The 24,719-nt window shown below is 45.8% G+C and overlaps 11 non-coding genes across 11 annotated transcripts; all 11 read left to right on the forward strand.

Moving 5' to 3' along the window:
- Positions 1–5,047: 5,047 nt before the first annotated feature.
- trnav-uac (transfer RNA valine (anticodon UAC)) lies at positions 5,048–5,120 on the forward strand. Its single transcript has one exon. It is a non-coding gene; the product is annotated as a tRNA-Val (tRNA).
- A 1,664-nt stretch (positions 5,121–6,784) lies between these two features.
- Positions 6,785–6,866, forward strand: trnal-aag (transfer RNA leucine (anticodon AAG)). The gene has a single exon. It is a non-coding gene; the product is annotated as a tRNA-Leu (tRNA).
- A 1,109-nt stretch (positions 6,867–7,975) lies between these two features.
- trnav-uac (transfer RNA valine (anticodon UAC)) lies at positions 7,976–8,048 on the forward strand. The gene has a single exon. It is a non-coding gene; the product is annotated as a tRNA-Val (tRNA).
- A 1,664-nt stretch (positions 8,049–9,712) lies between these two features.
- Positions 9,713–9,794, forward strand: trnal-aag (transfer RNA leucine (anticodon AAG)). Its single transcript has one exon. It is a non-coding gene; the product is annotated as a tRNA-Leu (tRNA).
- Positions 9,795–10,917: 1,123 nt separating this feature from the next.
- On the forward strand, positions 10,918–10,990 carry trnav-uac (transfer RNA valine (anticodon UAC)). Its single transcript has one exon. It is a non-coding gene; the product is annotated as a tRNA-Val (tRNA).
- A 2,868-nt stretch (positions 10,991–13,858) lies between these two features.
- trnav-uac (transfer RNA valine (anticodon UAC)) lies at positions 13,859–13,931 on the forward strand. The gene has a single exon. It is a non-coding gene; the product is annotated as a tRNA-Val (tRNA).
- Positions 13,932–15,595: 1,664 nt separating this feature from the next.
- Positions 15,596–15,677, forward strand: trnal-aag (transfer RNA leucine (anticodon AAG)). Its single transcript has one exon. It is a non-coding gene; the product is annotated as a tRNA-Leu (tRNA).
- A 1,122-nt stretch (positions 15,678–16,799) lies between these two features.
- Positions 16,800–16,872, forward strand: trnav-uac (transfer RNA valine (anticodon UAC)). The gene has a single exon. It is a non-coding gene; the product is annotated as a tRNA-Val (tRNA).
- Positions 16,873–19,740: 2,868 nt separating this feature from the next.
- On the forward strand, positions 19,741–19,813 carry trnav-uac (transfer RNA valine (anticodon UAC)). The gene has a single exon. It is a non-coding gene; the product is annotated as a tRNA-Val (tRNA).
- Positions 19,814–22,681: 2,868 nt separating this feature from the next.
- Positions 22,682–22,754, forward strand: trnav-uac (transfer RNA valine (anticodon UAC)). The gene has a single exon. It is a non-coding gene; the product is annotated as a tRNA-Val (tRNA).
- Positions 22,755–24,418: 1,664 nt separating this feature from the next.
- Positions 24,419–24,500, forward strand: trnal-aag (transfer RNA leucine (anticodon AAG)). Its single transcript has one exon. It is a non-coding gene; the product is annotated as a tRNA-Leu (tRNA).
- Positions 24,501–24,719: the final 219 nt, after the last annotated feature.

The raw sequence follows: 24,719 nt of genomic DNA on the forward strand, positions 1-24,719 counted from the left end.
GGTAGACCATTGTGTGTGTGAGTGTGTGTGCGTGTGTTTCTGTGCAGATCTGTGTAATGGCAGGAGACAGTGTGTTCGTGAATGATTGTGTGTGTGTTTCTGGGTATATTTGCTTAATGGCAGAAAACAATGTGGTAGTGAATAGTTTTGTGTGTGTGTGTTTCTGTTATATTTGTTTAATGGCAGGAGACAGGAAGGTGTTTTAGAGATTTGTGTGTGTTTCTGTGTATATCTGCTTATTGTTCGGAGGCAAGGTGTTGGTGCAGGGTTGTGTGTGTATGTGCTTCAGTATATATAGACAATAGACAATAGACAATAGATGCAGGAGTAGGCCATTCTGCCCTTCGAGCCTGCACCGCCATTCAATATGATCATGGCTGATCATTCCTAATCAGTATCCTGTTCCAGCCTTATCTCCATACCCCTTGACTCCACTATCTGTAAGAGCTCTATCCGATTCTTTCTTAAATGAATCCAGAGACTGGGCCTCCACTGCCCTCTGGGGCAGAGCATTCCACACAGCCACCACTCTCTGGGTGAAGTAGTTTCACCTCATCTCTCTCCTAAATGGTCTACCCCGTATTTTTAAGTTGTGTCCTCTGGTTCGGCACTCCCCCATCAACGGAAATATGTTCCCTCCTGCCAGAGTGTCCAGTCCTTTCATAATCCTATACGTTTCAATCAGATCCCCTCTCAGTCTTCTAAACTCAAGGGTATACAAGCTCAGTCGCTTCAGTCTTTCTGTGTAAGGCAATCCTGCCATTCCAGGAATTGACCTCGTGAACCTACGCTGCACTCCCTCAATAGCCAGAATGTCTTTCCTCAAATCTGGAGACCAGAACTGTACACAATACTCCAGGTGTGGTCTCACCAGGGCCCTGTACAGCTGCAGAAGCACCTCTTTGCTTCTATACTCAATCCCTCTTGTTATGAAGGCCAGCATGCTGTCAGCCTTCTTCACGACCTGCTGTACCTGCATGCTTGCCTTCATTGACTGGTGGACAAGAACACCCAGATATCTGCTTGATAGCATGAGACAACGTGGCGGTGGAGGCTTGTGTTTTGTGTTTTAGTGTATATCTGATTAGTGGCAAGAAACAGGGTTTTGGTGGAGAGTTGTGTGTGTTTCTGTGTATATCTACTTAATGGAAGGAGACAGTGTGATGATGGAGGGTTGTGTGTGCATTTCTGTATATCTCTGCTTAATAATAGGAGAACAAGGTGGTGTTGGAGGATTGTGTGTGTGTTTCTGTGCATAACTGTTTAATAGCCGGAGACAGGGTGGTGCTGGAGTTTTGTGTGTGTATTTCTGTACATATCTGTTTAATTACAGGAGACAGGTGGAGGGTTGCGTGTGTGTTTCTATGTATACCTGCTCAATGACAGGAGACAATTTGGGTGTCAAGGATTGTGTGTGCGTGTGTGTGTGTTCCTGTGTATATCTGTTTAATGGCAGAAAACAATGTGGTGGTGAAGGGGTTTGTGTGTGTTTCTGTGTATATCAGTTTAATTGCAGGAGACAGCGTGGTGGTGAAGGGTTGTGTGTGTGTGTTCCTGTGTATGTCTATTTAATGGCAAGAGACTGGGGGATGGTGTCGAGATGTGTGTGTGTTTCTTTTTATACCTGTTTAATTGCCAGTGAGTGTGTGATGGTAGACCATTGTGTGTGTGAGTGTGTGTGCGTGTGTTTCTGTGCAGATCTGTGTAATGGCAGGAGACAGTGTGTTCGTGAATGATTGTGTGTGTGTTTCTGGGTATATTTGCTTAATGGCAGAAAACAACGTGGTAGTGAATAGTTGTGTGTGTGTGTGTTTCTGTTATATTTGTTTAATGGCAGGAGACAGGAAGGTGTTTTAGAGATTTGTGTGTGTTTCTGTGTATATCTGCTTATTGTTCGGAGGCAAGGTGTTGGTGCAGGGTTGTGTGTGTATGTGCTTCAGTATATATAGACAATAGACAATAGACAATAGATGCAGGAGTAGGCCATTCTGCCCTTCGAGCCTGCACCGCCATTCAATATGATCATGGCTGATCATTCCTAATCAGTATCCTGTTCCAGCCTTATCTCCGTAACCCTTGACTCCACTATCTGTAAGAGCTCTATCCGATTCTTTCTTAAATGAATCCAGAGACTGGGCCTCCACTGCCCTCTGGGGCAGAGCATTCCACACAGCCACCACTCTCTGGGTGAAGTAGTTTCACCTCATCTCTCTCCTAAATGGTCTACCCCGTATTTTTAAGTTGTGTCCTCTGGTTCGGCACTCCCCCATCAACGGAAATATGTTCCCTCCTGCCAGAGTGTCCAGTCCTTTCATAATCCTATACGTTTCAATCAGATCCCCTCTCAGTCTTCTAAACTCAAGGGTATACAAGCTCAGTCGCTTCAGTCTTTCTGTGTAAGGCAATCCTGCCATTCCAGGAATTGACCTCGTGAACCTACGCTGCACTCCCTCAATAGCCAGAATGTCTTTCCTCAAATCTGGAGACCAGAACTGTACACAATACTCCAGGTGTGGTCTCACCAGGGCCCTGTACAGCTGCAGAAGCACCTCTTTGCTTCTATACTCAATCCCTCTTGTTATGAAGGCCAGCATGCTGTCAGCCTTCTTCACGACCTGCTGTACCTGCATGCTTGCCTTCATTGACTGGTGGACAAGAACACCCAGATATCTGCTTGATAGCATGAGACAACGTGGCGGTGGAGGCTTGTGTTTTGTGTTTTAGTGTATATCTGATTAGTGGCAAGAAACAGGGTTTTGGTGGAGAGTTGTGTGTGTTTCTGTGTATATCTACTTAATGGAAGGAGACAGCGTGATGATGGAGGGTTGTGTGTGTTTCTGGATATATCTGCTTATTGGCAGGAGACAGGGTAGTGGTGGAAGGTTGTGTGCTGGTGTTTCTGTCTATAACAGTTTAATAACAGGAGACAGGTATTGGTGCAGGTTGGTGTGCCTGTTTTTCTGCATTTTACGTGAACCGTGCAATTTGCTGCAGAGACATTCACACCTTGACACGAGCCACAATGACAATAACTGAGTTGGAAACGTGTTGGAACTGAGTTGGAAGAGTGTTTTTTTTTAACGTTTTCAAGATGTCACTTACAGCAACGCGCTGTTGGAAACAGAAAGGTGAAAGGTACAATGGCTTCAACTTTCAGTGCTGAATGCCACTGAGCCGCAGGAGGGGCGACTGTGGCTTGTTTCTGCAGTGTAGCAGTCATCACGTTCGCCTGACGCGCGAAACGTCCCCAGTTCGAAAGTGGGCACAAACTGCTTTGTACTACAACTGCAGCCTTTGACATAGTCAATAAACGAGTTTCCTTGCTTGCTTTCCCATTTGCAAACCTGCCTTCGAATTTGCTAGAACAAATCTGCTCTCGAAGTGAACTGCAATACAATCCCATTCAAATACTGTGGAAAAAATTGTAAATGATGATATGCCTTCAGTTTGAGAGTGTAGTTACACACTTCTGATGCTTCCACGAAGAATTACCGCATTTACATTCCTTGCGCAGGCGGCCCGGTTCAAAGACAGGGAAGAAGCGGATGCGCTGGTGTCACAGTGCACCACGGATTCCTCAACTAGTCTGTCTGTATTCTCACGCACTCACAGATACATTTGTAGCTGAATCCAGTCTGAGAAGATAGACCCAGTTTACGAGTGATTATTGTCTGGATTGATGGGCTATCGTTAACTGCTGAGAAATTGATATTGAAGACAGGCACATCCCAGCAGCTGTGTGAGTCGGAGAGGGATCATGGAACCCTTTTCATGTGAGTTTACATCTGTTATTATGCAGGAACACAATTGGAAATGCAAGAAAAGGGACCGCTGCGCGTGTTGGTAGTGTGGCCGAGCGGTCTAAATCGATGAATTAAGGCTCCAGTCTCGATACAGGCGTGGGTTCGAATCCCACCGACGCCATTTCTGCTGAACAGCTCCAACGGAACAGCTGGTTTAAATGTTGCTTCAATCCCTGCCTCATTTCTGTTTAAAACAGAAGTAAAATGAGTTTGCTTCCCGGCGAATTGACTGCGGTGTGGAAAAGTGCCGACTTTTCCAAAAGTGTCTGTGCTGTCGTGATCGTGTTCGCTTCCCGCATGGAAAATCGCCAGCAGCTCTACTGTAGCTTTCTGTTCCAGGCAAGTTGAGCTTTTACTGGAACCGAATGGAGACTGTTATTTCATCGTTGTTGCGAAACAGAGTCCTACGGTGACTCGACTCGTCGTTATTTGGTTTTCTGGCCAATGAGAAAATCGTTCCAATGTATTTCGATGTCATATGTTATTGAATTTCTCCCACTTCAGTCATTTCCGTCCTGGAGACATCGGAAGGGAAAGGTAATCTAATCGAGACTGTGATTGGTGAAATTCACTTTTTATGGCCCATTCTTATTATGTTCTTTCTTTGTCTCTTTGCAGCATTGTCTGGGAAGTGGTGGTGCACTCAGGCTCCAGTATGTTTGAAAGAGTAGTTTGGAATTGCCCTGTTGTTCGTTGTGTGATTACTTTATGGCTCATGCCCCCGGACTGTCTCACATTTAGCATTCATGCTCGCTGTGTCTGAAAATGCATTTGGTTTTCCAGTTTTGTTTGTGTTCCGTGTTAAATGCTTTCTGTTTTGCGATTCGCTCAATACATTACGAATTAACAGGGTTTCTGAGGTAACTTCCAGCTGAGAATCTGGGAAACCTTCACGGAGTATGGTCAGTCGGAGCAAAAGTAAGGAAGTCGTTCGTTTCTGCAGTGTTTCACAATGCTACCTTTCCCGTGAGCAGTCGAACAGACTAAATGATTTTGCCACAGACTGCGACGGTAAGCTCCGCAAAAACGTAATTCTTTAAAGCAGGTGTAAGCAACACAACGTTATTGGGGTACACCGCGTGGAAACAGATACTTCGGTGTATCTCGTCCATGCTCACCACATCGCTAAAATTCAACAAGTCCCATTAAACAACGAGCTAAAGGAAACAGAAAGGTGAAAGCTAGAATGGCTTCAACTTTCAGTGCTGGATGCCACTGAGCTGCAGCGAGGGCGACCGAGGCTTGTTTCTGTAGTGTAGTGGTCATCACGTTCGCCTTACACGCGAAAGGTCCTCAGTTCGAAACTGGGCAGAAACTGCTTTACTCTTCAACTGCAGCCTTTGACATCGACAAGAACGTAGCTTTCTTGCTTGCTTTCCCATGTGCAAACCTGCCTTCGAGTTTGCTTGAACAAATCTTCTCTCGTAGTGCAATGCAATGCAATTCCATTTAATTACTGTGCAAAGCATTGTAAAGTTTTTCTCCAACCTGTTTCCTATCATATGCCATTCTGTTTGAGAGTGTAGTTACCCCCTTCTGATCCTTCCACGAAAAGCATTACCGCATTCGCATTCCTTGCGCAGGCGGCCCGGTTCAAAGACAGGGAAGAAGCTGATGTGCTGGTGTCACAGTGCACCACGGATTCCTCAACTAGTCTGTCTGTCAAATGTATCCCAAAGTCGTCTCTGAAAGACCTCATTTGGAAGGTGTCTGTCGTTATTCAGCGTGCGAGAATTGGCACCAGAGGTCCTGAATCATGTTTTGGAGCAGATCGCACGTTAGTGGCTCATTCAATCAGCAACAGCAATGAAAGAAATTCCACTCTCAGAGGAACCTCTGGACCTGTGCTTTCATAGCGTCGCTAGTATTAAGGTGCGCCCCGAGATCTAAGCCACGTTGGAACTGAAACGGAGGAATCGACAGAGAGGCGACAGAATGACATCGCATCCATTTGGTTTTCTTTAAATCACTGACGAGCAGGAAAATGGAAACGGGGAGGGCGAGTGGGGAAGTGAGGCAGTTGCAGCTCTGGAGAACGTCCTTCTTTGTGATTCACTCAGCAACCAGAGACGTGACGGTGACTCAGGCGTGAGAGCTCTTCACATCGTGAACAAAAAGCAATCAAGGGCAGTTAGCACCTCTTCCGGAGTGGGGGTGGGGTGAGGTAATTACCTTTTGACTTCTGTTACTATGTTCAGAAACTGCCTTTTGGATTGTGGTGAACAGAAACTGCATTTCTAAAAAGCACCATGGAACTTGTTAAACTTTATTGAGTCGCGCTTTTTCATCGATTCACACACAGGTTTCCAACTCTTTTGGTATCGATGAGGCTCATGTCCAGGTGTGATAATCTCTGCAGCAAATTGCACGGTTAAGGTAAAAGGCAAGGAAAGTGACATCTCGAACCGGCCCCGAGGTCAGACCTTCCTCACAATGTAATCTGTCGTTCTCGGATTGTAATGCTACCTCCGGTTTTAGGGTGGAACATTCTTTGGGAACCTTATTCTGCAAAACAGACACAGTGACTGAAACAATGCTGCACGGTATGATTTGGGACACGGCCTGCTCAGCTTTGTGAATTTTCCCTGTAGTCCGGTGTGTTTCATGTTCCGTGTAAACGTGAAAGTTGTCCTGTTTCGAGCAATGGGTGAAATCATTTAGCAAAGCAAGAATCGAAATTGCAGTAATGTCAAGTAGCTCATGGTAATTTGACCCAATCATAACCGATCATATATTCTCACGCACTCACAGATACATTTGTAGCTGAATCCAGTCTGAGAAGATAGACTCAGTTTACCAGTGATTTTTGTCTGGTTTGATGGGCTATCGTTAACTGCTGAGAAATTGATATTGGAGACGGGCACATCCCAGCAGCTGTGCGAGTCGGAGAGGGATCATTCAAACCTTTTCACGTCAGTCTGAATCTGTTGTTATGCAGGAACACAATTGGAAGTGCAAGAAAATGGGCTCGCGGACGTGCTGGTAGTGTGGCCGAGCGGTCTAAGGCACTGGATTAAGGCTCCCGTCTCGACAGAGGCGTGGGTTCGAATCCCACCGCTGCCATTTCTGCAGAACAGCTGGTTTAAATGCTGCTTCAATCCCTGCCTCATTTCTGTTTAAAACAGAAGTAAAATGAGTTTGCTTCCCGGCGAATTGACTGCGGTGTGGAAAAGTGCCGAATTTTCCAAAGTGTCTGTGCTGTCGTGATCGTGTTGGCTTCCCGCATGGAAAATCGCCAGCAGGTCTACTGTTGCTTTCTGTTCCAGGCAATTTGAGCTTTTACTGGAACCGAATGGAGACTGTTATTTCATCGTTGTTGCGAAACAGAGTCCTACGGTGACTCGACTTCGTCGTTATTTGGTTTTCTGGCCAATGAGAAAATCGTTCCAATGTATTTCGATGTCATATGTTATTGAATTTCTCCCACTTCAGTCATTTCCGTCCTGGAGACATCGGAAGGGAAAGGTAATCTAATCGAGACTGTGATTGGTGAAATTCACTTTTTATGGCCCATTCTTATTATGTTCTTTCTTTGTCTCTTTGCAGCATTGTCTGGGAAGTGGTGGTGCACTCAGGCTCCAGTATGTTTGAAAGAGTAGTTTGGAATTGCCCTGTTGTTCGTTGTGTGATTACTTTATGGCTCATGCCCCCGGACTGTCTCACATTTAGCATTCATGCTCGCTGTGTCTGAAAATGCATTTGGTTTTCCAGTTTTGTTTGTGTTCCGTGTTAAATGCTTTCTGTTTTGCGATTCGCTCAATACATTACGAATTAACAGGGTTTCTGAGGTAACTTCCAGCTGAGAATCTGGGAAACCTTCACGGAGTATGGTCAGTCGGAGCAAAAGTAAGGAAGTCGTTCGTTTCTGCAGTGTTTCACAATGCTACCTTTCCCGTGAGCAGTCGAACAGACTAAATGATTTTGCCACAGACTGCGACGGTAAGCTCCGCAAAAACGTAATTCTTTAAAGCAGGTGTAAGCAACACAACGTTATTGGGGTACACCGCGTGGAAACAGATACTTCGGTGTATCTCGTCCATGCTCACCACATCGCTAAAATTCAACAAGTCCCATTAAACAACGAGCTAACGGAAACAGAAAGGTGAAAGCTAGAATGGCTTCAACTTTCAGTGCTGGATGCCACTGAGCTGCAGCGAGGGCGACCGAGGCTTGTTTCTGTAGTGTAGTGGTCATCACGTTCGCCTTACACGCGAAAGGTCCTCAGTTCGAAACTGGGCAGAAACTGCTTTACTCTTCAACTGCAGCCTTTGACATCGACAAGAACGTAGCTTTCTTGCTTGCTTTCCCATGTGCAAACCTGCCTTCGAGTTTGCTTGAACAAATCTTCTCTCGTAGTGCAATGCAATGCAATTCCATTTAATTACTGTGCAAAGCATTGTAAAGTTTTTCTCCAACCTGTTTCCTATCATATGCCATTCTGTTTGAGAGTGTAGTTACCCCCTTCTGATCCTTCCACGAAAAGCATTACCGCATTCGCATTCCTTGCGCAGGCGGCCCGGTTCAAAGACAGGGAAGAAGCTGATGTGCTGGTGTCACAGTGCACCACGGATTCCTCAACTAGTCTGTCTGTCAAATGTATCCCAAAGTCGTCTCTGAAAGACCTCATTTGGAAGGTGTCTGTCGTTATTCAGCGTGCGAGAATTGGCACCAGAGGTCCTGAATCATGTTTTGGAGCAGATCGCACGTTAGTGGCTCATTCAATCAGCAACAGCAATGAAAGAAATTACACTCTCAGAGGAACCTCTGGACCTGTGCTTTCATAGCGTCGCTAGTATTAAGGTGCGCCCCGAGATCTAAGCCACGTTGGAACTGAAACGGAGGAATCGACAGAGAGGCGACAGAATGACATCGCATCCATTTGGTTTTCTTTAAATCACTGACGAGCAGGAAAATGGAAACGGGGAGGGCGAGTGGGGAAGTGAGGCAGTTGCAGCTCTGGAGAACGTCCTTCTTTGTGATTCACTCAGCAACCAGAGACGTGACGGTGACTCAGGCGTGAGAGCTCTTCACATCGTGAACAAAAAGCAATCAAGGGCAGTTAGCACCTCTTCCGGAGTGGGGGTGGTGTGAGGTAATTACCTTTTGACTTCTGTTACTATGTTCAGAAACTGCCTTTTGGATTGTGGTGAACAGAAACTGCATTTCTAAAAAGCACCATGGAACTTGTTAAACTTTATTGAGTCGCGCTTTTTCATCGATTCACACACAGGTTTCCAACTCTTTTGGTATCGATGAGGCTCATGTCCAGGTGTGATAATCTCTGCAGCAAATTGCACGGTTAAGGTAAAAGGCAAGGAAAGTGACATCTCGAACCGGCCCCGAGGTCAGACCTTCCTCACAATGTAATCTGTCGTTCTCGGATTGTAATGCTACCTCCGGTTTTAGGGTGGAACATTCTTTGGGAACCTTATTCTGCAAAACAGACACAGTGACTGAAACAATGCTGCACGGTATGATTTGGGACACGGCCTGCTCAGCTTTGTGAATTTTCCCTGTAGTCCGGTGTGTTTCATGTTCCGTGTAAACGTGAAAGTTGTCCTGTTTCGAGCAATGGGTGAAATCATTTAGCAAAGCAAGAATCGAAATTGCAGTAATGTCAAGTAGCTCATGGTAATTTGACCCAATCATAACCGATCATATATTCTCACGCACTCACAGATACATTTGTAGCTGAATCCAGTCTGAGAAGATAGACTCAGTTTACCAGTGATTTTTGTCTGGTTTGATGGGCTATCGTTAACTGCTGAGAAATTGATATTGGAGACGGGCACATCCCAGCAGCTGTGCGAGTCGGAGAGGGATCATTCAAACCTTTTCACGTCAGTCTGAATCTGTTGTTATGCAGGAACACAATTGGAAGTGCAAGAAAATGGGCCCGCGGACGTGCTGGTAGTGTGGCCGAGCGGTCTAAGGCACTGGATTAAGGCTCCCGTCTCGACAGAGGCGTGGGTTCGAATCCCACCGCTGCCATTTCTGCTGAACAGCTCCAACAGAACAGCTGGTTTAAATGCTGCTTCAATCCCTGCCTCATTTCTGTTTAAAACAGAAGTAAAATGAGTTTGCTTCCCGGCGAATTGACTGCGGTGTGGAAAAGTGCCGAATTTTCCAAAGTGTCTGTGCTGTCGTGATCGTGTTCGCTTCCCGCATGGAAAATCGCCAGCAGCTCTACTGTTGCTTTCTGTTCCAGGCAAGTTGAGCTTTTACTGGAACCGAATGGAGACTGTTATTTCATCGTTGTTGCGAAACAGAGTCCTACGGTGACTCGACTTCGTCGTTATTTGGTTTTCTGGCCAATGAGAAAATCGTTCCAATGTATTTCGATGTCATATGTTATTGAATTTCTCCCACTTCAGTCATTTCCGTCCTGGAGACATCGGAAGGGAAAGGTAATCTAATCGAGACTGTGATTGGTGAAATTCACTTTTTATGGCCCATTCTTATTATGTTCTTTCTTTGTCTCTTTGCAGCATTGTCTGGGAAGTGGTGGTGCACTCAGGCTCCAGTATGTTTGAAAGAGTAGTTTGGAATTGCCCTGTTGTTCGTTGTGTGATTAGTTTATGGCTCATGCCCCCGGACTGTCTCACATTTAGCATTCATGCTCGCTGTGTCTGAAAATGCATTTGGTTTTCCAGTTTTGTTTGTATTCCGTGTTAAATGCTTTCTGTTTTGCGATTCGCTCAATACATTACGAATTAACAGGGTTTCTGAGGTAACTTCCAGCTGAGAATCTGGGAAACCTTCACGGAGTATGGTCAGTCGGAGCAAAAGTAAGGAAGTCGTTCGTTTCTGCAGTGTTTCACAATGCTACCTTTCCCGTGAGCAGTCGAACAGACTAAATGATTTTGCCACAGACTGCGACGGTAAGCTCCGCAAAAACGTAATTCTTTAAAGCAGGTGTAAGCAACACAACGTTATTGGGGTACACCGCGTGGAAACAGACACTTCGGTGTATCTCGTCCATGCTCACCACATCGCTAAAATTCAACAAGTCCCATTAAACAACGAGCTAACGGAAACAGAAAGGTGAAAGGTAGAATGGCTTCAACTTTCAGTGCTGGATGCCACTGAGCTGCAGCGAGGGCGACCGAGGCTTGTTTCTGTAGTGTAGTGGTCATCACGTTCGCCTTACACGCGAAAGGTCCTCAGTTCGAAACTGGGCAGAAACTGCTTTACTCTTCAACTGCAGCCTTTGACATCGACAAGAACGTAGCTTTCTTGCTTGCTTTCCCATGTGCAAACCTGCCTTCGAATTTGCTTGAACAAATCTTCTCTCGTAGTGCAATGCAATGCAATTCCATTTAATTACTGTGCAAAGCATTGTAAAGTTTTTCTCCAACCTGTTTCCTATCATATGCCATTCTGTTTGAGAGTGTAGTTACCCCCTTCTGATCCTTCCACGAAAAGCATTACCGCATTCGCATTCCTTGCGCAGGCGGCCCGGTTCAAAGACAGGGAAGATGCTGATGTGCTGGTGTCACAGTGCACCACGGATTCCTCAACTAGTCTGTCTGTCAAATGTATCCCAAAGTCGTCTCTGAAAGACCTCATTTGGAAGGTGTCTGTCGTTATTCAGCGTGCGAGAATTGGCACCAGAGGTCCTGAATCATGTTTTGGAGCAGATCGCACGTTAGTGGCTCATTCAATCAGCAACAGCAATGAAAGAAATTACACTCTCAGAGGAACCTCTGGACCTGTGCTTTCATAGCGTCGCTAGTATTAAGGTGCGCCCCGAGATCTAAGCCACGTTGGAACTGAAACGGAGGAATCGACAGAGAGGCGACAGAATGACATCGCATCCATTTGGTTTTCTTTAAATCACTGACGAGCAGGAAAATGGAAACGGGGAGGGCGAGTGGGGAAGTGAGGCAGTTGCAGCTCTGGAGAACGTCCTTCTTTGTGATTCACTCAGCAACCAGAGACGTGACGGTGACTCAGGCGTGAGAGCTCTTCACATCGTGAACAAAAAGCAATCAAGGGCAGTTAGCACCTCTTCCGGAGTGGGGGTGGGGTGAGGTAATTACCTTTTGACTTCTGTTACTATGTTCAGAAACTGCCTTTTGGATTGTGGTGAACAGAAACTGCATTTCTAAAAAGCACCATGGAACTTGTTAAACTTTATTGAGTCGCGCTTTTTCATCGATTCACACACAGGTTTCCAACTCTTTTGGTATCGATGAGGCTCATGTCCAGGTGTGATAATCTCTGCAGCAAATTGCACGGTTAAGGTAAAAGGCAAGGAAAGTGACATCTCGAACCGGCCCCGAGGTCAGACCTTCCTCACAATGTAATCTGTTGTTCTCGGATTGTAATGCTACCTCCGGTTTTAGGGTGGAACATTCTTTGGGAACCTTATTCTGCAAAACAGACACAGTGACTGAAACAATGCTGCACGGTATGATTTGGGACACGGCCTGCTCAGCTTTGTGAATTTTCCCTGTAGTCCGGTGTGTTTCATGTTCCGTGTAAACGTGAAAGTTGTCCTGTTTCGAGCAATGGGTGAAATCATTTAGCAAAGCAAGAATCGAAATTGCAGTAATGTCAAGTAGCTCATGGTAATTTGACCCAATCATAACCGATCATATATTCTCACGCACTCACAGATACATTTGTAGCTGAATCCAGTCTGAGAAGATAGACTCAGTTTACCAGTGATTTTTGTCTTGTTTGATGGGCTATCGTTAACTGCTGAGAAATTGATATTGGAGACGGGCACATCCTAGCAGCTGTGCGAGTCGGAGAGGGATCATTCAAACCTTTTCACGTCAGTTTGAATCTGTTGTTATGCAGGAACACAATTGGAAGTGCAAGAAAATGGGTTCGCGGACGTGCTGGTAGTGTGGCCGAGCGGTCTAAGGCACTGGATTAAGGCTCCAGTCTCGACAGAGGCGTGGGTTCGAATCCCCCCGCTGCCATTTCTGCTGAACAGCTCCAACGGAGCAGCTGGTTTAAATGCTGCTTCAATCCCTGCCTCATTTCTGTTTAAAACAGAAGTAAAATGAGTTTGCTTCCCGGCGAATTGACTGCGGTGTGGAAAAGTGCCGAATTTTCCAAAGTGTCTGTGCTGTCGTGATCGTGTTCGCTTCCCGCATGGAAAATCGCCAGCAGCTCTACTGTTGCTTTCTGTTCCAGGCAAGTTGAGCTTTTACTGGAACCGAATGGAGACTGTTATTTCATCGTTGTTGCGAAACAGAGTCCTACGGTGACTCGACTCGTCGTTATTTGGTTTTCTGGCCAATGAGAAAATCGTTCCAATGTATTTCGATGTCATATGTTATTGAATTTCTCCCACTTCAGTCATTTCCGTCCTGGAGACATCGGAAGGGAAAGGTAATCTAATCGAGACTGTGATTGGTGAAATTCACTTTTTATGGCCCATTCTTATTATGTTCTTTCTTTGTCTCTTTGCAGCATTGTCTGGGAAGTGGTGGTGCACTCAGGCTCCAGTATGTTTGAAAGAGTAGTTTGGAATTGCCCTGTTGTTCGTTGTGTGATTACTTTATGGCTCATGCCCCCGGACTGTCTCACATTTAGCATTCATGCTCGCTGTGTCTGAAAATGCATTTGGTTTTCCAGTTTTGTTTGTGTTCCGTGTTAAATGCTTTCTGTTTTGCGATTCGCTCAATACATTACGAATTAACAGGGTTTCTGAGGTAACTTCCAGCTGAGAATCTGGGAAACCTTCACGGAGTATGGTCAGTCGGAGCAAAAGTAAGGAAGTCGTTCGTTTCTGCAGTGTTTCACAATGCTACCTTTCCCGTGAGCAGTCGAACAGACTAAATGATTTTGCCACAGACTGCGACGGTAAGCTCCGCAAAAACGTAATTCTTTAAAGCAGGTGTAAGCAACACAACGTTATTGGGGTACACCGCGTGGAAACAGATACTTCGGTGTATCTCGTCCATGCTCACCACATCGCTAAAATTAAACAAGTCCCATTAAACAACGAGCTAACGGAAACAGAAAGGTGAAAGGTAGAATGGCTTCAACTTTCAGTGCTGGATGCCACTGAGCTGCAGCGAGGGCGACCGAGGCTTGTTTCTGTAGTGTAGTGGTCATCACGTTCGCCTTACACGCGAAAGGTCCTCAGTTCGAAACTGGGCAGAAACTGCTTTACTCTTCAACTGCAGCCTTTGACATCGACAAGAACGTAGCTTTCTTGCTTGCTTTCCCATGTGCAAACCTGCCTTCGAGTTTGCTTGAACAAATCTTCTCTCGTAGTGCAATGCAATGCAATTCCATTTAATTACTGTGCAAAGCATTGTAAAGTTTTTCTCCAACCTGTTTCCTATCATATGCCATTCTGTTTGAGAGTGTAGTTACCCCCTTCTGATCCTTCCACGAAAAGCATTACCGCATTCGCATTCCTTGCGCAGGCGGCCCGGTTTAAAGACAGGGAAGAAGCTGATGTGCTGGTGTCACAGTGCACCACGGATTCCTCAACTAGTCTGTCTGTCAAATGTATCCCAAAGTCGTCTCTGAAAGACCTCATTTGGAAGGTGTCTGTCGTTATTCAGCGTGCGAGAATTGGCACCAGAGGTCCTGAATCATGTTTTGGAGCAGATCGCACGTTAGTGGCTCATTCAATCAGCAACAGCAATGAAAGAAATTACACTCTCAGAGGAACCTCTGGACCTGTGCTTTCATAGCGTCGCTAGTATTAAGGTGCGCCCCGAGATCTAAGCCACGTTGGTACTGAAACGGAGGAATCGACAGAGAGGCGACAGAATGACATCGCATCCATTTGGTTTTCTTTAATTCACTGACGAGCAGGAAAATTGAAACGGGGAGGGCGAGTGGGGAAGTGAGGCAGTTGCAGCTCTGGAGAACGTCCTTCTTTGTGATTCACTCAGCAACCAGAGACGTGACGGTGACTCAGGCGTGAGAGCTCTTCACATCGTGAACAAAAAGCAATCAAGGGCAGTTAGCACCTCTTCCGGAGTGGGGGTGGGGTGAGGTAATTACCTTTTGACTTCTGTTACTATGTTCAGAAACTGCCTTTTGGATTGAGGTGAACAGAAACTGCATTTCTAAAAAGCACCATGGAACTTGTTAAACTTTATTGAGTCGCGCTTTTTCATCGATTCACACACAGGTTTCCAACTCTTTTGGTATCGATGAGGCTCATGTCCAGGTGTGATAATCTCTGCAGCAAATTGCACGGTTAAGGTAAACGGCAAGGAAAGTGACATCTCGAACCGGCCCCGAGGTCAGACCTTCCTCACAATGTAATCTGTCGTTCTCGGATTGTAATGCTACCTCCGGTTTTAGGGTGGAACATTCTTTGGGAACCTTATTCTGCAAAACAGACACAGTGACTGAAACAATGCTGCACGGTATGATTTGGGACACGGCCTGCTCAGCTTTGTGAATTTTCCCTGTAGTCCGGTGTGTTTCATGTTCCGTGTAAACGTGAAAGTTGTCCTGTTTCGAGCAATGGGTGAAATCATTTAGCAAAGCAAGAATCGAAATTGCAGTAATGTCAAGTAGCTCATGGTAATTTGACCCAATCATAACCGATCATATATTCTCACGCACTCTCAGATACATTTGTAGCTGAATCCAGTCTGAGAAGATAGACTCAGTTTACCAGTGATTTTTGTCTGGTTTGATGGGCTATCGTTAACTGCTGAGAAATTGATATTGGAGACGGGCACATCCCAGCAGCTGTGCGAGTCGGAGAGGGATCATTCAAACCTTTTCACGTCAGTTTGAATCTGTTGTTATGCAGGAACACAATTGGAAGTGCAAGAAAGTGAACTCGCGGACGTGCTGGTAGTGTGGCCGAGCGGTCTAAGGCACTGGATTAAGGCTCCAGTCTCGACAGAGGCGTGGGTTCGAATCCCACCGCTGCCATTTCTGCTGAACAGCTCCAACGGAACAGCTGGTTTAAATGCTGCTTCAATCCCTGCCTCATTTCTGTTTAAAACTGAAGTAAAATGAGTTTGCTTCCCGGCGAATTGACTGCGGTGTGGAAAAGTGCCGAATTTTCCAAAGTGTCTGTGCTGTCGTGATCGTGTTCGCTTCCCGCATGGAAAATCGCCAGCAGCTCTACTGTTGCTTTCTGTTCCAGGCAAGTTGAGCTTTTATTGGAACCGAATGGAGACTGTTATTTCATCGTTGTTGCGAAACAGAGTCCTACGGTGACTCGACTCGTCGTTATTTGGTTTTCTGGCCAATGAGAAAATCGTTCCAATGTATTTCGATGTCATATGTTATTGAATTTCTCCCACTTCAGTCATTTCCGTCCTGGAGACATCGGAAGGGAAAGGTAATCTAATCGAGACTGTGATTGGTGAAATTCACTTTTTATGGCCCATTCTTATTATGTTCTTTCTTTGTCTCTTTGCAGCATTGTCTGGGAAGTGGTGGTGCACTCAGGCTCCAGTATGTTTGAAAGAGTAGTTTGGAATTGCCCTGTTGTTCGTTGTGTGATTACTTTATGGCTCATGCCCCCGGACTGTCTCACATTTAGCATTCATGCTCGCTGTGTCTGAAAATGCATTTGGTTTTCCAGTTTTGTTTGTGTTCCGTGTTAAATGCTTTCTGTTTTGCGATTCGCTCAATACATTACGAATTAACAGGGTTTCTGAGGTAACTTCCAGCTGAGAATCTGGGAAACCTTCACGGAGTATGGTCAGTCGGAGCAAAAGTAAGGAAGTCGTTCGTTTCTGCAGTGTTTCACAATGCTACCTTTCCCGTGAGCAGTCGAACAGACTAAATGATTTTGCCACAGACTGCGACGGTAAGCTCCGCAAAAACGTAATTCTTTAAAGCAGGTGTAAGCAACACAACGTTATTGGGGTACACCGCGTGGAAACAGACACTTCGGTGTATCTCGTCCATGCTCACCACATCGCTAAAATTAAACAAGTCCCATTAAACAACGAGCTAACGGAAACAGAAAGGTGAAAGGTAGAATGGCTTCAACTTTCAGTGCTGGATGCCACTGAGCTGCAGCGAGGGCGACCGAGGCTTGTTTCTGTAGTGTAGTGGTCATCACGTTCGCCTTACACGCGAAAGGTCCTCAGTTCGAAACTGGGCAGAAACTGCTTTACTCTTCAACTGCAGCCTTTGACATCGACAAGAACGTAGCTTTCTTGCTTGCTTTCCCATGTGCAAACCTGCCTTCGAGTTTGCTTGAACAAATCTTCTCTCGTAGTGCAATGCAATGCAATTCCATTTAATTACTGTGCAAAGCATTGTAAAGTTTTTCTCCAACCTGTTTCCTATCATGTGCCATTCTGTTTGAGAGTGTAGTTACCCCCTTCTGATCCTTCCACGAAAAGCATTACCGCATTCGCATTCCTTGCGCAGGCGGCCCGGTTCAAAGACAGGGAAGAAGCTGATGTGCTGGTGTCACAGTGCACCACGGATTCCTCAACTAGTCTGTCTGTCAAATGTATCCCAAAGTCGTCTCTGAAAGACCTCATTTGGAAGGTGTCTGTCGTTATTCAGCGTGCGAGAATTGGCACCAGAGGTCCTGAATCATGTTTTGGAGCAGATCGCACGTTAGTGGCTCATTCAATCAGCAACAGCAATGAAAGAAATTACACTCTCAGAGGAACCTCTGGACCTGTGCTTTCATAGCGTCGCTAGTATTAAGGTGCGCCCCGAGATCTAAGCCACGTTGGAACTGAAACGGAGGAATCGACAGAGAGGCGACAGAATGACATCGCATCCATTTGGTTTTCTTTAAATCACTGACGAGCAGGAAAATGGAAACGGGGAGGGCGAGTGGGGAAGTGAGGCAGTTGCAGCTCTGGAGAACGTCCTTCTTTGTGATTCACTCAGCAACCAGAGACGTGACGGTGACTCAGGCGTGAGAGCTCTTCACATCGTGAACAAAAAGCAATCAAGGGCAGTTAGCACCTCTTCCGGAGTGGGGGTGGGGTGAGGTAATTACCTTTTGACTTCTGTTACTATGTTCAGAAACTGCCTTTTGGATTGAGGTGAACAGAAACTGCATTTCTAAAAAGCACCATGGAACTTGTTAAACTTTATTGAGTCGCGCTTTTTCATCGATTCACACACAGGTTTCCAACTCTTTTGGTATCGATGAGGCTCATGTCCAGGTGTGACAATCTCTGCAGCAAATTGCACGGTTAAGGTAAAAGGCAAGGAAAGTGACATCTCGAACCGGCCCCGAGGTCAGACCTTCCTCACAATGTAATCTGTCGTTCTCGGATTGTAATGCTACCTCCGGTTTTAGGGTGGAACATTCTTTGGGAACCTTATTCTGCAAAACAGACACAGTGACTGAAACAATGCTGCACGGTATGATTTGGGACACGGCCTGCTCAGCTTTGTGAATTTTCCCTGTAGTCCGGTGTGTTTCATGTTCCGTGTAAACGTGAAAGTTGTCCTGTTTCGAGCAATGGGTGAAATCATTTAGCAAAGCAAGAATCGAAATTGCAGTAATGTCAAGTAGCTCATGGTAATTTGACCCAATCATAACCGATCATATATTCTCACGCACTCACAGATACATTTGTAGCTGAATCCAGTCTGAGAAGATAGACTCAGTTTACCAGTGATTTTTGTCTGGTTTGATGGGCTATCGTTAACTGCTGAGAAATTGATATTGGAGACGGGCACATCCCAGCAGCTGTGCGAGTCGGAGAGGGATCATTCAAACCTTTTCACGTCAGTTTGAATCTGTTGTTATGCAGGAACACAATTGGAAGTGCAAGAAAACGGACTCGCGGACGTGCTGGTAGTGTGGCCGAGCGGTCTAAGGCACTGGATTAAGGCTCCAGTCTCGACAGAGGCGTGGGTTCGAATCTCACCGCTGCCATTTCTGCTGAACAGCTCCAACGGAACAGCTGGTTTAAATGCTGCTTCAATCCCTGCCTCATTTCTGTTTAAAACAGAAGTAAAATGAGTTTGCTTCCCGGCGAATTGACTGCGGTGTGGAAAAGTGCCGAATTTTCCAAAGTGTCTGTGCTGTCGTGATCGTGTTCGCTTCCCGCATGGAAAATCGCCAGCAGCTCTACTGTTGCTTTCTGTTCCAGGCAAGTTGAGCTTTTATTGGAACCGAATGGAGACTGTTATTTCATCGTTGTTGCGAAACAGAGTCCTACGGTGACTCGACTCGTCGTTATTTGGTTTTCTGGCCAATGAGAAAATCGTTCCAATGTATTTCGATGTCATATGTTATTGAATTTCTCCCACTTCAGTCATTTCCGGCCTGGAGACATCGGAAGGGAAAGGTAATCTAATCGAGACTGTGATTGGTGAAATTCACTTTTTATGGCCCATTCTTATTATGTTCTTTCTTTGTCTCTTTGCAGCATTGTCTGGGAAGTGGTGGTGCACTCAGGCTCCAGTATGTTTGAAAGAGTAGTTTGGAATTGCCCTGTTGTTCGTTGTGTGATTACTTTATGGCTCATGCCCCCGGACTGTCTCACATTTAGCATTCATGCTCGCTGTGTCTGAAAATGCATTTGGTTTTCCAGTTTTGTTTGTGTTCCGTGTTAAATGCTTTCTGTTTTGCGATTCGCTCAATACATTACGAATTAACAGGGTTTCTGAGGTAACTTCCAGCTGAGAATCTGGGAAACCTTCACGGAGTATGGTCAGTCGGAGCAAAAGTAAGGAAGTCGTTCGTTTCTGCAGTGTTTCACAATGCTACCTTTCCCGTGAGCAGTCGAACAGACTAAATGATTTTGCCACAGACTGCGACGGTAAGCTCCGCAAAAACGTAATTCTTTAAAGCAGGTGTAAGCAACACAACGTTATTGGGGTACACCGCGTGGAAACAGACACTTCGGTGTATCTCGTCCATGCTCACCACATCGCTAAAATTAAACAAGTCCCATTAAACAACGAGCTAACGGAAACAGAAAGGTGAAAGGTAGAATGGCTTCAACTTTCAGTGCTGGATGCCACTGAGCTGCAGCGAGGGCGACCGAGGCTTGTTTCTGTAGTGTAGTGGTCATCACGTTCGCCTTACACGCGAAAGGTCCTCAGTTCGAAACTGGGCAGAAACTGCTTTACTCTTCAACTGCAGCCTTTGACATCGACAAGAACGTAGCTTTCTTGCTTGCTTTCCCATGTGCAAACCTGCCTTCGAGTTTGCTTGAACAAATCTTCTCTCGTAGTGCAATGCAATGCAATTCCATTTAATTACTGTGCAAAGCATTGTAAAGTTTTTCTCCAACCTGTTTCCTATCATGTGCCATTCTGTTTGAGAGTGTAGTTACCCCCTTCTGATCCTTCCACGAAAAGCATTACCGCATTCGCATTCCTTGCGCAGGCGGCCCGGTTCAAAGACAGGGAAGAAGCTGATGTGCTGGTGTCACAGTGCACCACGGATTCCTCAACTAGTCTGTCTGTCAAATGTATCCCAAAGTCGTCTCTGAAAGACCTCATTTGGAAGGTGTCTGTCGTTATTCAGCGTGCGAGAATTGGCACCAGAGGTCCTGAATCATGTTTTGGAGCAGATCGCACGTTAGTGGCTCATTCAATCAGCAACAGCAATGAAAGAAATTACACTCTCAGAGGAACCTCTGGACCTGTGCTTTCATAGCGTCGCTAGTATTAAGGTGCGCCCCGAGATCTAAGCCACGTTGGAACTGAAACGGAGGAATCGACAGAGAGGCGACAGAATGACATCGCATCCATTTGGTTTTCTTTAAATCACTGACGAGCAGGAAAATGGAAACGGGGAGGGCGAGTGGGGAAGTGAGGCAGTTGCAGCTCTGGAGAACGTCCTTCTTTGTGATTCACTCAGCAACCAGAGACGTGACGGTGACTCAGGCGTGAGAGCTCTTCACATCGTGAACAAAAAGCAATCAAGGGCAGTTAGCACCTCTTCCGGAGTGGGGGTGGGGTGAGGTAATTACCTTTTGACTTCTGTTACTATGTTCAGAAACTGCCTTTTGGATTGAGGTGAACAGAAACTGCATTTCTAAAAAGCACCATGGAACTTGTTAAACTTTATTGAGTCGCGCTTTTTCATCGATTCACACACAGGTTTCCAACTCTTTTGGTATCGATGAGGCTCATGTCCAGGTGTGACAATCTCTGCAGCAAATTGCACGGTTAAGGTAAAAGGCAAGGAAAGTGACATCTCGAACCGGCCCCGAGGTCAGACCTTCCTCACAATGTAATCTGTCGTTCTCGGATTGTAATGCTACCTCCGGTTTTAGGGTGGAACATTCTTTGGGAACCTTATTCTGCAAAACAGACACAGTGACTGAAACAATGCTGCACGGTATGATTTGGGACACGGCCTGCTCAGCTTTGTGAATTTTCCCTGTAGTCCGGTGTGTTTCATGTTCCGTGTAAACGTGAAAGTTGTCCTGTTTCGAGCAATGGGTGAAATCATTTAGCAAAGCAAGAATCGAAATTGCAGTAATGTCAAGTAGCTCATGGTAATTTGACCCAATCATAACCGATCATATATTCTCACGCACTCTCAGATACATTTGTAGCTGAATCCAGTCTGAGAAGATAGACTCAGTTTACCAGTGATTTTTGTCTGGTTTGATGGGCTATCGTTAACTGCTGAGAAATTGATATTGGAGACGGGCACATCCCAGCAGCTGTGCGAGTCGGAGAGGGATCATTCAAATCTTTTCACGTCAGTTTGAATCTGTTGTTATGCAGGAACACAATTGGAAGTGCAAGAAAACGGACTCGCGGACGTGCTGGTAGTGTGGCCGAGCGGTCTAAGGCACTGGATTAAGGCTCCAGTCTCGACAGAGGCGTGGGTTCGAATCTCACCGCTGCCATTTCTGCTGAACAGCTCCAACGGAACAGCTGGTTTAAATGCTGCTTCAATCCCTGCCTCATTTCTGTTTAAAACAGAAGTAAAATGAGTTTGCTTCCCGGCGAATTGACTGCGGTGTGGAAAAGTGCCGAATTTTCCAAAGTGTCTGTGCTGTCGTGATCGTGTTCGCTTCCCGCATGGAAAATCGCCAGCAGCTCTACTGTTGCTTTCTGTTCCAGGCAAGTTGAGCTTTTATTGGAACCGAATGGAGACTGTTATTTCATCGTTGTTGCGAAACAGAGTCCTACGGTGACTCGACTCGTCGTTATTTGGTTTTCTGGCCAATGAGAAAATCGTTCCAATGTATTTCGATGTCATATGTTATTGAATTTCTCCCACTTCAGTCATTTCCGGCCTGGAGACATCGGAAGGGAAAGGTAATCTAATCGAGACTGTGATTGGTGAAATTCACTTTTTATGGCCCATTCTTATTATGTTCTTTCTTTGTCTCTTTGCAGCATTGTCTGGGAAGTGGTGGTGCACTCAGGCTCCAGTATGTTTGAAAGAGTAGTTTGGAATTGCCCTGTTGTTCGTTGTGTGATTACTTTATGGCTCATGCCCCCGGACTGTCTCACATTTAGCATTCATGCTCGCTGTGTCTGAAAATGCATTTGGTTTTCCAGTTTTGTTTGTGTTCCGTGTTAAATGCTTTCTGTTTTGCGATTCGCTCAATACATTACGAATTAACAGGGTTTCTGAGGTAACTTCCAGCTGAGAATCTGGGAAACCTTCACGGAGTATGGTCAGTCGGAGCAAAAGTAAGGAAGTCGTTCGTTTCTGCAGTGTTTCACAATGCTACCTTTCCCGTGAGCAGTCGAACAGACTAAATGATTTTGCCACAGACTGCGACGGTAAGCTCCGCAAAAACGTAATTCTTTAAAGCAGGTGTAAGCAACACAACGTTATTGGGGTACACCGCGTGGAAACAGACACTTCGGTGTATCTCGTCCATGCTCACCACATCGCTAAAATTAAACAAGTCCCATTAAACAACGAGCTAACGGAAACAGAAAGGTGAAAGGTAGAATGGCTTCAACTTTCAGTGCTGGATGCCACTGAGCTGCAGCGAGGGCGACCGAGGCTTGTTTCTGTAGTGTAGTGGTCATCACGTTCGCCTTACACGCGAAAGGTCCTCAGTTCGAAACTGGGCAGAAACTGCTTTACTCTTCAACTGCAGCCTTTGACATCGACAAGAACGTAGCTTTCTTGCTTGCTTTCCCATGTGCAAACCTGCCTTCGAGTTTGCTTGAACAAATCTTCTCTCGTAGTGCAATGCAATGCAATTCCATTTAATTACTGTGCAAAGCATTGTAAAGTTTTTCTCCAACCTGTTTCCTATCATGTGCCATTCTGTTTGAGAGTGTAGTTACCCCCTTCTGATCCTTCCACGAAAAGCATTACCGCATTCGCATTCCTTGCGCAGGCGGCCCGGTTCAAAGACAGGGAAGAAGCTGATGTGCTGGTGTCACAGTGCACCACGGATTCCTCAACTAGTCTGTCTGTCAAATGTATCCCAAAGTCGTCTCTGAAAGACCTCATTTGGAAGGTGTCTGTCGTTATTCAGCGTGCGAGAATTGGCACCAGAGGTCCTGAATCATGTTTTGGAGCAGATCGCACGTTAGTGGCTCATTCAATCAGCAACAGCAATGAAAGAAATTACACTCTCAGAGGAACCTCTGGACCTGTGCTTTCATAGCGTCGCTAGTATTAAGGTGCGCCCCGAGATCTAAGCCACGTTGGAACTGAAACGGAGGAATCGACAGAGAGGCGACAGAATGACATCGCATCCATTTGGTTTTCTTTAAATCACTGACGAGCAGGAAAATGGAAACGGGGAGGGCGAGTGGGGAAGTGAGGCAGTTGCAGCTCTGGAGAACGTCCTTCTTTGTGATTCACTCAGCAACCAGAGACGTGACGGTGACTCAGGCGTGAGAGCTCTTCACATCGTGAACAAAAAGCAATCAAGGGCAGTTAGCACCTCTTCCGGAGTGGGGGTGGGGTGAGGTAATTACCTTTTGACTTCTGTTACTATGTTCAGAAACTGCCTTTTGGATTGAGGTGAACAGAAACTGCATTTCTAAAAAGCACCATGGAACTTGTTAAACTTTATTGAGTCGCGCTTTTTCATCGATTCACACACAGGTTTCCAACTCTTTTGGTATCGATGAGGCTCATGTCCAGGTGTGACAATCTCTGCAGCAAATTGCACGGTTAAGGTAAAAGGCAAGGAAAGTGACATCTCGAACCGGCCCCGAGGTCAGACCTTCCTCACAATGTAATCTGTCGTTCTCGGATTGTAATGCTACCTCCGGTTTTAGGGTGGAACATTCTTTGGGAACCTTATTCTGCAAAACAGACACAGTGACTGAAACAATGCTGCACGGTATGATTTGGGACACGGCCTGCTCAGCTTTGTGAATTTTCCCTGTAGTCCGGTGTGTTTCATGTTCCGTGTAAACGTGAAAGTTGTCCTGTTTCGAGCAATGGGTGAAATCATTTAGCAAAGCAAGAATCGAAATTGCAGTAATGTCAAGTAGCTCATGGTAATTTGACCCAATCATAACCGATCATATATTCTCACGCACTCACAGATACATTTGTAGCTGAATCCAGTCTGAGAAGATAGACTCAGTTTACCAGTGATTTTTGTCTGGTTTGATGGGCTATCGTTAACTGCTGAGAAATTGATATTGGAGACGGGCACATCCCAGCAGCTGTGCGAGTCGGAGAGGGATCATTCAAACCTTTTCACGTCAGTTTGAATCTGTTGTTATGCAGGAACACAATTGGAAGTGCAAGAAAATGGAGTCGCGGACGTGCTGGTAGTGTGGCCGAGCGGTCTAAGGCACTGGATTAAGGCTCCAGTCTCGACAGAGGCGTGGGTTCGAATCCCACCGCTGCCATTCTGCTGAACAGCTCCAACGGAACAGCTGGTTTAAATGCTGCTTCAATCCCTGCCTCATTTCTGTTTAAAACAGAAGTAAAATGAGTTTGCTTCCCGGCGAATTGACTGCGGTGTGGAAAAGTGCCGAATTTTCCAAAGTGTCTGTGCTGTCGTGATCGTGTTCGCTTCCCGCATGGAAAATCGCCAGCAGCTCTACTGTTGCTTTCTGTTCCAGGCA

Source organism: Chiloscyllium punctatum, chromosome 18 (genome assembly GCF_047496795.1).
Source record: "Chiloscyllium punctatum isolate Juve2018m chromosome 18, sChiPun1.3, whole genome shotgun sequence".
NCBI classification, from domain to species: Eukaryota; Metazoa; Chordata; class Chondrichthyes; order Orectolobiformes; family Hemiscylliidae; genus Chiloscyllium; species Chiloscyllium punctatum.